Raw genomic sequence first — 15,609 nt, forward strand, 5'->3', positions numbered from 1 at the left:
CTTCTGTTGCGATCGTTGTGATCCCTGTATGATGTTGTCATGTGCATTCATACTTGTTAAAAAAAAAAAAAATCTTGGCTTGATTTGAATCCTTGTTTCCAAGGATCTCTGGGCAGGGCATTACACGTCGACAGTTGATTGCCAGTTCCAAAAATAGCACTTTCCATGCACTAGAAATGCATTTTGATGAAAAGTTAACTCCGACACATATCAAGTGAAGGGCCAACTTCTATTTTTGGTGTCTCCATGCACTTCTACTTTGACTGATGGCTTCCTTCTACTTTCTCTCTCATGCTTTCATTATTTTCAACATGTAAAGGGCTCATGCATCCAATTAATGAATAAAATATGGATGGAGTCCGTCTAAGCACCAGTTGGATTACCAGTTTGTATATATTTAGTTTGTTTTAATGTTTTAAAAGCATGTTATTGCATCAAGATATATCTCACTCTCAACACAAATTAAGGAGACAATTTCTTATAAATACCCCATTTTAAAATGTAAAAAGGGTCGTCATTATTATGCAATAAAATTATGCTTTTGGTGCTAGCATTTGGAGTGCAGTTATTCTTGCCTGAATGTGTCATTGTTTTGTGGATTTTATTCATAAGATTGCGATTGAGCCAAAGGTTTATTGCATTGTTTTTAGTTGTGTGATCTTTTAGTTTTGGTATTTGCTATAGATATATGAATTTTGTTGATGTAATGAGCTTGAGAAGAGATCACTTGATTGTGTCTACATAGCTTTTTGTCTCGCATGAGTGTACTTTTCATGGCCTTGCGATTTGATGAAGAGTGAAACATCATTCGATTTGTTAAAGATTTTCACCGACGATTGCATCAGTGGATTTTAGGAAGCGTTGCTCCTATTTTCATTGGTTTCCTACTGATTTCTTCGAAGGTTTAACTTGCAGCGTGTTGTGTTCTGTAGCTTATGTCCATTTAGGAATTTCAATTTCAAGTTATTTGATTTCATGTTATTTGCTTTCAGTTTTGTTATTTACTTTGCTAACCCCCTGTTAGAATAGGACCTCATAGTAGCTGCATTGTTAGAGTTGCATTCATTGAAAAACAAAAAATACAAAAATATTGTTCTTTTGGTGTGATATTTTGAGACAGCGAACAAATTTTACTTGATTCCAAGGTAAAAGAGTTTTTTGAACCAGCAAAGGCCTCCTCATGAACATTCACATTTATCATCTACTGAGCGGATTTTGGTACGTCGCAAGAGAAACACTGAACCTTGGAGTGGATCCTTAAAAGATTTGCTTTTCAAGAGAGGAATTACACTATGGATTCTTGCCATTGACCTTGTGCAAAATGAACGCCCAACACTACCTTGCAAACAAAATTGAGTGGCCATTGTTTTATGATCAGTTAGCAAAGGTAGTAAATGTTTGGAAAGAATTGAAAGTGAAAGATGAGGCTTTAAAGCCTAATATGAATAAGTGGGGGAATAAAAGGAGAAGAAAAGCGGTGACATTTTTGTGTTATTGAGTCATAAGGTTATCACATGACCAAATTAAAAAGATTTATGACATTGTCATTGACCTGCCCGATTTTGATGACAAGAGGATTTGTTTGCAAAGAATAATAGTGGGCTGCTTGAGTAAGTACAAGAGCCAAAAATTTGATTTTTTTCTACATGCTATAGATAGAAAGAATAAATTGAAAAGAAAAGATGATTGGACCTAAAAATTAGATGATTTGTTCTATTTAAGGATGAATAAAATAAAAAATGAAAAAGGACTTGCTTGGTAGGCCACTTCAACTAAAGAGTTGGTAAAGGTTTTGTTATTCTTTGATTCTTTGAAACAAGATTTTTTTACTATTGATCATGAGGCTAAGTATGTGCTCAAAAGATAGAATGATATTTTGCAATTCAACTGGCTAGATGATACAATGTTTGACACATGGATGGTAGACATTGCTTCTGATAAGAAATTTGAGGAAGTTGGAAGAGATGAAGATGAGATACAAGATGATTAGGTGCAGATTATTGACACATCAACACTAGATATGAAAAATGAAGAAGGTGAAGGTCACCAGTTAGCTCCAGTTGTAGGTATAGAAGCCCAAGATGTGGACGTGACAGAGAAGCAATCGAGGGTAAAAGTAATATTGTCTATCCAAGATGAAAATAGTGAAAATCTAAGGGTAAAAGTTGATTTAGAAACACCAAAGGACTCATCATTGGCCATCCTAGAGGTAGCGTATTCAAAAGAATCAAAATAGTGGTGGCGAATCAAAAGAGCCAGTAACTTCTTATGATGTAACAGAAATGGGCCTACCAAAGTATATATTGATGTGTTAGCTTTCTGTTACATTAAGTTTTGTTTTTTTGGACACTTGTCATATTTTCCAAGCCTAAAGCTTGTTGCATCTCACATATTTAAGTGAGATCCTAGCATTGGAAAGAGGGTCCCGTATTTTTTGGGATTGTCAAGAAATAGTATAGTCAGTCCAGTCATGTGTAGTTGTGTTTGAGTTTTTTTCTAGTTATGTACTTTTCTGATGTAAAATAGAAATGACAGTATCAACATGAATTCATGGGTTCTTCATTGAGTCTCTATTGGTTCTTATATTAATTAGCAAAAGGATAATACAAAAGGGTATTTACACTAGATCTGTGTCACTATTTTCTATCTCCATTTCATGAGTTTATTAATTTTGAGATTATTTGAATAAGGTTCATTTGGTTGAATGTAGTTTTGATGAGTTGTATATTGGTTTATTGTTGCTTTTAATTCAAGGTATTATGTAAGTACTTTAGTAAATTAGTAGAATTCATGAGTTTATGAAAAGGAAAATTTTCATAAGAATGGAAATAGGTGATTACAATTGATAAATTGAATTACAAATTAATTGAACAAGATCTCCTTCTAATAGTTGACTCTTTGCCCCTATGGATAAAGCACTAGTCATATAAATCAAAGACGTTAGAGAGTAAATTCTACTGCTACATATCCAAACTTTTCAAATTTAAAGTCATACTTGTTCTATTTTGTTTAGAGTTATAATGTTGGTCAGCACTCATTTATATTTTACTTCTGGATATCAAGTAGCTGCTATTCCCAGAAGTAATTGTAAACTTAAGGAGAATTAGGACAAAATTTGCTTAAGAGGGATATACATGAACCAAAGAATATCAACAAATGGATAAATTGCACATGTGATAGGGATAGAGCACGAGAATTAGAATGAAACTAAATTAAGTCTCATGCAGTAGTATCCTAGTGAATTATCCCCTAGGTATAACCGCCTTGGTTTTGTAGAGCCTAAAGAGTAGGAAACCATCCTTGGTTTTGTTGAAGTTGGGTCCAAATGGTTTACTTATGTAATTGTTAATGGGAATTGGCTAATCCTTAGGTTATGTGAGTGTTATCTTTTTGGTATTGAACATTTTGTTGATTCAGTAGTTTTAAACACCAACAAAATGGCGACTTTGCTAGGGACAAGTGTCAGTATTATAATTGTCATATTCTATGAAATTACTTACAATTTTAGTGGACTTTTCTATTGACAAACATTGAGAATTTAAAAAGAAGAGAAACAAAACCCCACTCTATAAGTGTACACTAACATGTACCATCCTTATAAAGGTGTCTTATCCACTAAGAAAGAGTTACAGTCTGAAAAAAATTCTGATTTGGTGCATTCTATTTGTCCATTTCTTTCATGATAATCTCGTGATAGTCTATTAGGTGAGCAAGACTATTGCATTACTTTTCCCTAGGAGGGTGACAACTCGAAAATGTTTTAACTAGTGTTAAATTTAAGAATGTTTTATATCATGGGAAGTGTGAAAAATAAGTAGGAAAATGTGAAGAAGAACCTAGCTATTAAGTTATAGACTGATCTTCCTCCTAGAGGAAAGAAAAAATGGGCTGTGAAAGGAGCCCTGATGCAGAAGGGAAATTATTCCCAGGAGAAAATGGCAAGGGGAAATAATACCTACATTTCTGTTGAAAAGGAACCTTTCTGCAAGGGGCCTAGATCTCGTCCTATTTTTTCTGATGATGATTTCTATAATATTCCTAAAATAATATTTCAAGAAAAGGTTGTCCAACCACATGCACTTAATCTACAAGATAGGACTAGTAACCATCTTTTCTAGCGTAGCACAAACCCTTTCATGTCAGATTACTCTCCTCAAAAGGAAAGACCAAAACATTTAGAGCCTGAAAGTTTTAATGATGAGAAGACCTCTAGTTTTGAGTTTACCATTCCTGACCCTAATGAGAATGAAATGTTGAGAATGTCGCTTGCTGAGCAAGAAGCCATTGATGGGAAATTTTAGAAGGAAAGGGAGGAAAAGATCATGAAGGCCTATGAAGAAAAGAAAGAATTACTTAGGAGAATTGTTGCTTTGAAAAAGAAGAATGAGATAGCAGCTAGTGCTTGGCAGCCTAAAATTGTGGGTCAAGTGGAACAACTTAAAATACAAGAGAAAAAGTTGCTAAAGGATCAAGATCTAAACCAAGAGGGTCCTGTTATACAACAAATCAAAAGTTATAAGACCTTAGATGTTAAACAAGATGTAGAACATGTTGTTGGTGTTCAAGATAAGGGAAAACAAAAGGAAGCTGGTATTAGGATAAATGAACCAACAAAGGCCATCTAGATCTATGATTCTTTGTCATCCTCTGATGTTGAGTTAGAAAAAAGAAGGAAGGAGAAGGAGGCTTCGGCTAAGAAGTTGGAAATTGTAGAGAATGAGGCAGCCATAGATGAGATGAATAACGAAATTAAGTTTCTAGAAAATACTAAGAAGTAGTCTATATTTTCTCTCAAAGATAATGATAGAAAAAATATTGCAAATCAGAATACTGCTAAATTTTCTACTTCTTGTCTTCTTCATCATAGAAAATGGAGCCAAATAAATGTACTATAGATCCTAGTACTAGTAATGCTTTTAATAATAATGAAAGAAATGTTGTCAATGCTTCTAACGTTAATTTACAAAGAAGACCTATTTAGTTAGAAGGCTATAGGAAAATACGCTTTGAAGGTATTCCTAGTTTCCCTAACCCTATCCCATAGGAAATGAGGAAAATATTTCCCAAGTTTGCTGGAAATAATGCTATTACTTGTGAGGATCACTTGAGATATTTTCTTGACATGATCAATGATTATGAGGTTGAGGCTAAAGATGTTATCATGAAGTTATTTTTTGAGTCATTAACTAAAGATGCTAGAGAATGGTTCAAGAGGTTTCTTGAGTCATCCATTGTAGATTGGAAAGATATTGAGTATTTCTTTAAAGAACAATATGGTGATAAAAAAATCCCAAGTTATATTCTAAGTGAGTTCAATAATATTAAGAAGTTGCATAATGAATTTGTTACTAATTTCAACACTAGGTTCTAGAAGAGGATGTATAAGCTAATGCAAGCCATGTGAGTTGATGATAAGGTATGTATGATTACTTATTTGAATGCCTTTGATGGTAAAATGGCATATCGGCTTAGTGATAAGGAGCCTAGGACTTTGAGAGATGCTTTCAGAATTGCTATCAATATAGAAAACAATTTGAGGATTTCAGGAAGATTGGAGAACAAAAGAGATGACCATAGGTTATTTGGGAGTAAGGGAAATAGAAAAGAAGAGCACAAATCTATATGAGGAAAAAGGTAGGAGCCTAGTGAGATGAGTCAAGTCTTGAATGCTATAAAAGGTTTGAATCTTTCCCAAGGAAAAAATGATAGGAATCCCCCTAAAAATAAGGTCCCTTACCAATCCAATTTTGGTAGATAGGATAGATTGAAAAATTTCCCTTATAATACTACTCTGAAGGATGGTCACCCCAATGTTCCCCCTAAAAATACTAGTAACAAGGTTAAACCTGATCCTTTATCCAAAAATTCCATAAATATGATAGATGACCCTAAACCCACTACCAAACCCATAAGGTGTTTTGTTTGTCAGTTACCTCATGCTCCTAAGTATTGTGCAGTAGCTTTTTCATTTTTTGGAAATCAAACAGAGGTAGAAGAAAATCAAGAACATGAAGAAAGTAGTGATGATATAGTATGTCATATGTTTGAGTCACATTGTGACCATTATGACAGTGATGACCCTGATAGAGATGTAGTGGAACAAAGATAGTTTCAAAGTCATATGCAGCAATAGGTATTTTCTGATGAAGAGAGTGATGCTAAGGACAATGTATGTAACATGGCATCTACTAGAGAGGAGGTGATACTAAGGAAGCCATCTAGAGAAGAGGTTGATCAAATTATTGCTAGCATGGTAGCTCAAGTATATACTAGACATATGGCTCAAAATGCTGATAATGGTAAGGTGGCTAGTATATTTATCAAGAAAACTGACCCTAAGAAAAAGGAAATTGTAAAGCCTAAAGAAATTCCTACTGTGAAGGTCAAAATTTTAGGTAAAGAGTGGGAACCAAAGAAAGGAGGAAATCCTAAGGAGTTAGAATTCTCAAATAATTTGCCTAAGAAATTTAATGAGAAGGTATCAAAAGTGATCACTATAAATGATAAGAATCATCAAGTTATTTATGATAAACATCATAAGAAGAAGGATATGACTATTGATAATTCCTCAGATTCCTCTATAGACATGCTAAATGTTCTACCATAGATCACTGTTAAAGTTCCCTTGTCTAAATTATTAAGGATCCTTGAACACCAAAATAAAGCCATAGCATGGTTAGGAAATATTGATATAGAGACAAAACAAGATTGCAATGAAATTCATGATCCCAAGCAAGGAAGCAAAGAAAAGGTAAAAGATAAAGAAGCTAAAGTAGTTTTGTCTTAGATTCCTCAAATGTTTTTGGATAGCTCTATTAATGAATTCTTGGGAAGTGTTGAGCCATTTTTTTTGAGTATTTTAATAAATGGTAAAACATTAAAAAATTGCATGATTGATTTTGGTGCCTGAAATATTGTTATGCTATTTGAAATAATGAAGGAATTAGGTTTGAAAGTTGATACTAGTTAGGGAAGATGTTGTGCCATAGATAAAAGAGAAGTGATAGTTATAGGTACTATTAATGCTTTACCATATAGACTAATAGCTTGCCCAAATAAAGAACTTACTATGAGTGTGCTGGTTGTTGATATTTCACCTCAGTATGGTATGTTATTATCTAGAAAGTGGAGTGCTACCATGAGAGGAAGTTTGCAATGTGATCTATCATTTGCTACTTTTAACATTGATGGGAATTTGGTAAAAATAAATAGAGAACCAAAAAGCATATATATGATAGAAGAAGATATTGAGGATGATATGAAAAAATTTGTGGATACAGATGTCAATGCATTCATAGTAAAGGTTTTAAATTTGAAGAAGGAAAAGCATAAATCTCAGATTGAAGTAGAAGCTGATACAAAAATAGATAAGGGAGATTTATGGACCATCTTCTTTGATGGTGCTTGCTACAAAGATGGAGTAGGTGTAGGTATTTTGTTGATATCTCTAGTAGGGGTAACATTCAAATTCTCTTTTACTTTAAGTTTCCCTTGTACCAACATTATAGTAGAATATGAGGCTTTACTATTAGGCCTTAGACTAGCTCATAAGCATGGGATTTACATGTTATAGGAGATTCTGAATTGATTGTATCCCAAGTGAGAAATGCTTATGTCTCAAAGAATTAGAGATTAAAACAGTAAAGAAATGTTGTATGGGATATGATTGAATGTTTTGATGCATTTGGGATAATTTGGAAGGATAGAACTAACAACAAAATGATAGACTTGTCATCTAATATAGCAATAAAACCTGATGATGTCACATTTATTGGTGTATCCAAAGTTGAGACTCAAACTAGACCCTCTATTCCTAATAATGTCCATAATTGGCAAGTGTTTGAAGATGATAAGGATATTCTAAGATTTTCAAACTATGAGAATATGTTGTCAGGACAAGAAATTGATTGTGCAACTTATGTAGAAAATATAAATAGAAAGGATACTATTTTTGGGTAGGAAGTTGTGCAGTTAAAGAAAAATAAAATCCCAAAGGGTCTAGTTGTTTTAGAAACTATTTTTGACAACCAGGATAGGTCACAAATGAATACCAGTGAATATAATGCCAAAGATCTAGAGGAGGTAAACTGGGGAACTCAGGAAACACCTAAAAAAGTATATATTGGTAAGAAATTGCCCTTTAAAATTAGGAAAGATCTAATAGACCTGCTAAGGAAGTATAGACATGTGTTTGCATGGTCATATGATGACTTAAAAGCCTATAGGGAAGATCTTTTTCAGCACGAGGTCCCTTTAAAACCAAATGCTAAGCCATTTAGACAAAAATAGAGGCCAATAAATCCTACCCTAGTCCCCAAGATGCAAGAGGAATTGATCAAGTTAAGAGATGCTGGGATTATAAAGCCTATCAAGCATTCCTCTTGGGCATCCAATTTAGTCCCTATTAGGAAGAAAAATTGAGACATAAGGTTATGTGTTGACTTCAAGAATCTTAATATATCTTCATTAAAGGATAATTATGGATTGCCAAATATGGAAGCCATGTTGCAAAGGGTTACTAGTTCTGAACTAATGTCTATGATGGATGAATTTTTAGGCTATAATCAAGTGGTTGTTAAAGAATTAGAATAGTTCAAGACTGCTTTTACTACTCCATGGGGTACTTATGTTTATGTCAGGATGCCTTGTGGGATTATAATGCTGGGGCTACTTTTCAAAGGGCAATGGATGTGACTTTTGCTAATATTATTCATAAGTTTATGGTTGTGTATCAGGATGATCTCACTGCTTATTCCAAAGATGAGAATGATCATTGCATACATCAGGAAAAGGTATTTATCAAAGCCCTTAAGTATGATATTTCTTTGAATCTAAGGAAATGTAGTTTTGGTGTTACTGAAGGAAAGTTGTTAGGACATCTAGTTGGTAAGCATGGAGTAAGGATTAACCTAGAAAGGGTAGAAGCAATAGAAAAGATTTAGAAACCCAAAAGTGTTAAAGGTATTTAGTCATTTTTTGGACAGATCAACTTTCTTAAAAGATTTGTGACAAATTTTGTAGAGATTAGTAGGCCTATATCAAGGATGCTAAAGAAAGGATTTAAGATTAAATGGGATGGTGAACCTAGCATTGCATTCCAAAAGATCAAGCATGCTATTAAAGATGCCCCTATTCTTAAAGCACCTAATTATGATAAACCAATGCATATATTTTCCTTTGCCTCATTTCACATTGTCACTGTAGTATTGTTATAGAAAAATAAGGAAGGTTATGAAAAGTCCATTGCATTTATTAGCAAATCTCTCCAGACAACAAAACTCAAGTATGATATAAATGAAAAATGGGCTAATGCACTGGTGAAAGGAGTCAAGGCTTTTAGGTGTTACTTAATGGGAACTAATGTTATTGCTTTTGTTCCTACTACTGTTGTGAAGGATATTTTTTCACGACAAGAGGTATCTGGCAGGAGATGTAGATAGATTAATATGATACAAGAATTTAACATTGACATTCAAATTACTAAACTAGTTAGGGGTCAAGATTTGGCCAAATTAATGATAGAAGCCGATTTAGAGGGAAACCAAATTAACCAACTTGATGATAGTTGTAGGGGTAAACTTTGTGATATGGTTACCTCTGACTAGTACAAAGATGTGATTTATTATTTGCAAAATATGAAATCTCCACCATAGTTAATAGACGACCAGAAAAGATCCCTCAAGTTGCAGGCCACAAGGTATGTTATAGTACAGGGTCAGTTATGATGGAGAAATATGGAAGGGGTACTTGAAATGTGTGGATGAGATTGAGTCTAAAAGAATTTTGAAAGATATGCATGAATGTGTATGTGGTAGTCATTATATGGTTAAAACCACTGCTCATAAAATTCTTAGGGCTGTTTTTTGGTGGCCGACACTTTTTAGAGATGCTCATGAGTTTGTCAAAGTTTGTGATGCTTGTCAAAGGTTAAGTGGAAAGTTAAATTTTTTTGTGAATTTACCACTAAGACCTATTGAAGTCTAGGCACCATTTCAGCAGTGGGGAATTGATTTCATAGGTGAAATTTCAAATAAATCCAGTGGTGGACATTCATGGATCCTAGTTGCTATTGATTACTTCACTAAGTGGGTTGAAGCAATTCCTACTAAGAATGCAACAAGTAAAGTGGTGATTAATTTCATTCTAAATAATATTGTGACCAGTTTTGGATGCCCATAGAAAATTGTAACTGATAATGCTATGTGTTTCAGATCAAAGGAATATAATTTTTTTTGTAAGAAGTATGGCATTATAGAATACACATCATCACCCTATCATCTTCAAGGAAATGGTCAAGTAGAATCAAGTAATAAAAGTATATTAAAAATCATTAAGAGGATTTTAGGAGAAAACAAGATGGCTTGGGATTCAAAATTACCATTAACTCTGTGGGTTGATAGGGTTATTGTTAAAAGGGCTATTTTGTGTGCTCCATTTGATTTGGTTTATGGTATACTAACTAGACTTCCCAAAAAAAACTTAAAGGAGATGTATAAGTTTGTTCAACTCTATGAAGATGATATTGTTGATGAGATGCAAGTCAGAATGGATGACATCTTACAATTAGAAGAAATAAGGAGAGAATCTTTTGTTCAAAATGCCAAGCTATAGTCACAGATGAAACACTTATATGACAAAAGAACTACTGAGTGAAAGTTTGAAATAGGTGACATGACATTAATGTGGAATGCTAGACTAGAAGATAAATGAAGGCATGGTAAATTTGATCAAATTTGGCTTGGTCCATATTGCATCTATGATACAAATGGAGAGGACTTATATTTCTTGAAGGATCTAACTAGAGATATTCTTGAATTTCCAGTTCATGGACAATTCTTGAATAGGTACTTTTCTTAAAGTATCTATTTTTCCATGAATAGTAGCTTTAGGGTTTTCTGTGTTCTTGTACATTGTGTATATTTTGTAAATCCCTGTAAATTTCTCTGTACAGTTTGGTTCCTTGTTTCCAAGTTCTGTATTGTGCTTTCTGAAGAAGCTATCATTGTTGTATCAAGTTTGTGGTCCGCTCTCCCAAAGATTCTAAATTCTTGCATAGACTCAAGTAGTCTATCATCTCCAAATAAAGCCACTATTGGTCTGATTTTTTACATAGTAACTTTTCTTAAAATTATGGTATAAAAATTAGATGTGAGTCCTTTTATTTGATCCTAGGGTTTTAGGTTTTGGGTCTTGTATTTTTTATATCTTTTAAAATTTGTGTAAAACCCTAGGTCTTGCCCTTTTAAATTTATCTTGGCATGAAATCTTTTAAAAAGGTCGAATATTCTTTTCCCACCTGCTTTGAAGTCATTGTTGAGTCCTTTTTGAAAAGGTCTTGTCCCATAGTTAGATCTTGTTTGGATCCATGGATGTCGTGTGCTTGTTATAAAAAGTTGAGGCTATTTACTATAGCGATGTAGTGACCATCGAAAAACTATATTATGGTACTCAAAAATGAGGTCCAATGCTGAGAAGTGTATCAATTTGAAAACATTATGGTCACATGCTACATCTTAGGGTTTTCAATATCAAAAAGGATGAACGTGGAGCAATTTGCAAGTGGTGTCCCCAAGATCTAAGTTTTTCCAGCAAGTCGCTATGTTGTGACTAGAAAATCTATGTGTCCTGCCGATAGCGACATAGTGAGGGCTCAAAATATAAAGAAAGCAGTAACTTGTTAAAGTTGATGTGACTGCAAAATTCCCATGCATTTTCATAAATGTGCATGACCACCTTTTCTGACAATAGTATAAATTGGGGAAAGTTCAATCAATGTGTTATGTGTTCTCTATCACCAGAATTCTAAATACGCTAGAGGTTGCTACATCGCAATCAAGAAAGTCATCAATTTTCTAGTAGCGACATAGAGAATGCCTGAATATTGCAAAAGATGGTGTTCTTTTAAAATGGGTAGTGATTTTGAGGATCCCAAGGAAGATATCTTGCAAACTATGCCTTTATTTCTGTGACAATCGTGTCATTCACGGTTATTCTATTTTAATTTTCCCAACACTTATTTTTGATGGGTCATTAGAAGTTGCTATGTTGCTATCAAAAACTTAATGACTTTCACCGGTAGTGAGGTAGCGACTAGTCGAAAGGTTATGATGAAATGACAATTTCAAAAAGTGGGCTCCAAACAAGTGATTCATTAGAAATGAGCTATGCAAATAAAATGACACGGTGGCATCCTACTAAGCAATTATATGTTGAAAATTTTGAATCTATTGGAGCTCGCTATGTCGCTATCAGAAAGTAAATGACTTTCATCAATAGTGATGTAGTGACTCGTTTGAAAAATAATAAACATGGAAAAGTCAAGGAGGTGTGATGTCACTAGGGATATATATATATATATATATATATATATATATATATATATATATATATATATATATATATATATATATATATATATATATATGCTAGCATGTTAAGCCAGCTTAGCATCATTAATAACCTAGACCCATGCCCCATGCATAAAACATATAAGGGATTCTGATCGTCCGATCAAGCATGGATAAAAAATACTCGCTATCTTGCTATGGAAAGATGTGCACTTTTTATGTATAGCGAGGTAGCGAGTAAGGGACCCACCACATTTTCAAAGATTAATGCAATTTCTACACCCTCAAATCAACTTTAAATCTATGATCGTTGCTATCTCGTTATGAAGAGTTGCACAAAGATTATGTATAGTGAGATAGCGAATGAAGGACCCTCCATATTTCTCTTAAGAATTGTATCAAATGTCTGCCACATAATCAAAGTAGAATCAATGGTTATCACTATCTCGCTATAGCAAGATGCTCGAAAGTTATGTATAACAAGGTAGCGACTTGATGACATGTGTCCCCAATCATCAGTGGGCCTAGACTAAAATACTAGTATTAAAGGAAAGGTATAGATGGAAGTATTTTATTGGCTTGACTGCCAGTGTGTTAAGAAGAAAGGTGAGTCAACCCAATTTTAATTCTTGGATCGTAGGATTTTTCAAGGATCAATGACACAAATTTAAAAGGAAATGTGATGCCACTCTATTTTTCTATTTTGTGTATTTATGATGACTGAAAGCTTCATGTGTGAGAAAAATAGAGTATAATACAGGAGATTTTTCCATTTCTAGTTTCATGCAAACAAAGATTTCACATTTTTTGGGCACAAGAGCCTATTGATGATATAGTGTTAAGCCTAGCAAAGACATGAAGTAATCCTCCATCTGTTCATGAGCTATTATAGAGGTTTAGAGAAGAACAAGTTTGGCAAATCAAGTAAGTACTTATATTATAACCTCTGTAGCATTCCAATTCCTATGAATTACAATCAAAATACCTCCTAAGAAAGCATTTTCTGGGCAAGTAAACTATATGGATAGGAATGTTCATGATGACTTGCTAGAATTACTCGTAGAGTCCACCACCGAACATGCACAAGTTAAGAAATTAATTTCCTTAAAACCTAGGCTTAAGATTACTAATGACATGTATGACAAAGGGAACTAGGTTAGGGATTTAATAACTACGCAAACCAATTTTGTTTTATTCAAAAAATGGTTTTCAAAGAGGAATTTGTTTGCCTTACATGCTAACGTCTAGAATTTTGATTTGGGAAAACTAGTAGTTCCAAGTGTTTTCATGGATTACAATTTGCTTGAAGCCATTGCCAAGAATTATGACCAAGCTATTAGGGTGGTGAGAAGAACTGATGGTGTGCCTCTGATCTCAATTAGTCTTAAGGAAATTAGAGAGGTTTTTCACCTAGAGCCATTGTCAGATTATCATATGCCAATTAATCTACCAAAACTAGAAAATGAATACAAGGCAAAGAAGGATGTGATTAGGGGATGACATTTGGCAAAGAAGGATCTGATGCTGAGTATATGCTCAAAAGACAGAATGATATTTTGCAATTCAACTGGCCAGATGATACAATGTTTGACACATGGATGGTGGACATTGCTTCTAATGAGAAATTTGAGGAAGTTGGAATAGATGAAGATGAGATATAGGATGACGAGGTGCAAATTATTGACACATTAGCACCAGATATGAAAAATGAAGAAGGTGAAGGTCACTAGTTAGTTCTAGTTATAGGTAAAGAAGCCCAAGATGTGGACGTGATAGAGAAGTAATCAAGGGTAAAAGTAATATTGTTCATCCAAGATGAAAATAGTGAAAATCCAAGGGTAAAAGTTGATTTAGAAACACCATAGGACTCATCATTGGTCATTTTGGTGGCAACATATTTAGAAGAATCAGAATAGTGGTGGCGAATCAAAAGAGCTAGTAACTTGTTATGATGTAACAGAAATGGGCCTACCAAAGTATACATTGATGTGTTAGCTTTTTGTTACATTAAGTTTTGTTTTTCTAGACACTTGTCAAATTTTTCCAAGCTTGAAGCTTGTTGTATCTCACACATTTAAGTGAGATCCTATTGCTAGAAAGAGGGTTTGATTTCTAATTTTCAAGAAATAGTACAATCAGTCCAGTAATGTGTAGTTGTGTTTGAGTTTATTTCTAGTTATGTACTTTTCTAATGTAAAATAAAAATGATAGTATTAGCATGAATTCATGTGTTCTTCATTGAGTCTCTATTGGTTCTTGTATTAATTAGCAAAAGGATAATACAAAAGGGTATTTATGCTAGTTCTGTGTCACTATTTTCTATCTCCATTTCATGAGTTTATTTGAATAAGGTTCATTTGGTTGAATGTAGTTTTGATGGGTTGTATATTGGTTTATTGTTGCTTTTATTTCAAGGGATTATGTAAGTGCTTTAGTAAATTAGTAGAATTCATGAGTTTATGAAAATGATATTTCATAAGAATGCATGGAAATAGGTGATTACAGTTGATAAATTCAATTACAAGTTAATTGAACAAGATCTCCAGCTAATATTTGACTCTTTGCCCCTATGGATAAAGCACTGGTCATATAAATCAAAGATGTTAGAGAGTAAATTCTGCTGCTACATATCTAGACTTTTCAAATTTAAAGTCATTCTTGTTCCATTTTGTTTAGAGTTATAATGTTGGTCAGCACTCGTCTATATTTTTTTTTTGGATATCAGGTAGCTGCTATTCCTAGAAGTAATTGTAAACTTAAGGAGAATTAGGACCAAATCTACTTAAGAGGGATATACATGAACCAAAGAATATCAACAAATGGATAAATTGCACATGTAATAGGGATAGAGGATGAGAATTAGAATGAAACTAAATTAAGTCTCATGCAATAGTATCCTAGTGAATTATCCCCCAAGTATACCTACCTTGGTTTTGTAGAGCATAAAGAGTAAGAAACCATGAAGTTGGGTCCAAATGGTTTACTTATGTAATTGTTAATGGGAATTGGCTAATCCTTAGGTTATGTGAGTGTTATCTTTTTGGTATTGAACATTTTGTTGATTCAGTAGTTTTAAACACCAACAAGTAACATGAGAAAAGGTCTTGGAGCACTATTACATTTTGGCAAACATGTGACTACATGACTAAGATTTTTAGTCACACCACTAAAAAATTTAGTCACATGACTAAAATTGATCATATTTTACTCTTTCTTTATAATTTATAGGTATAGGTAACTAAATAAGTGACTAATTTGATCA

The sequence above is a fragment of the Cupressus sempervirens genome, chromosome 1 (assembly GCF_028749045.1).
Source record: "Cupressus sempervirens isolate cs-2001-9-10 chromosome 1, ASM2874904v1, whole genome shotgun sequence".
Lineage (NCBI taxonomy): Eukaryota > Viridiplantae > Streptophyta > Pinopsida > Cupressales > Cupressaceae > Cupressus > Cupressus sempervirens.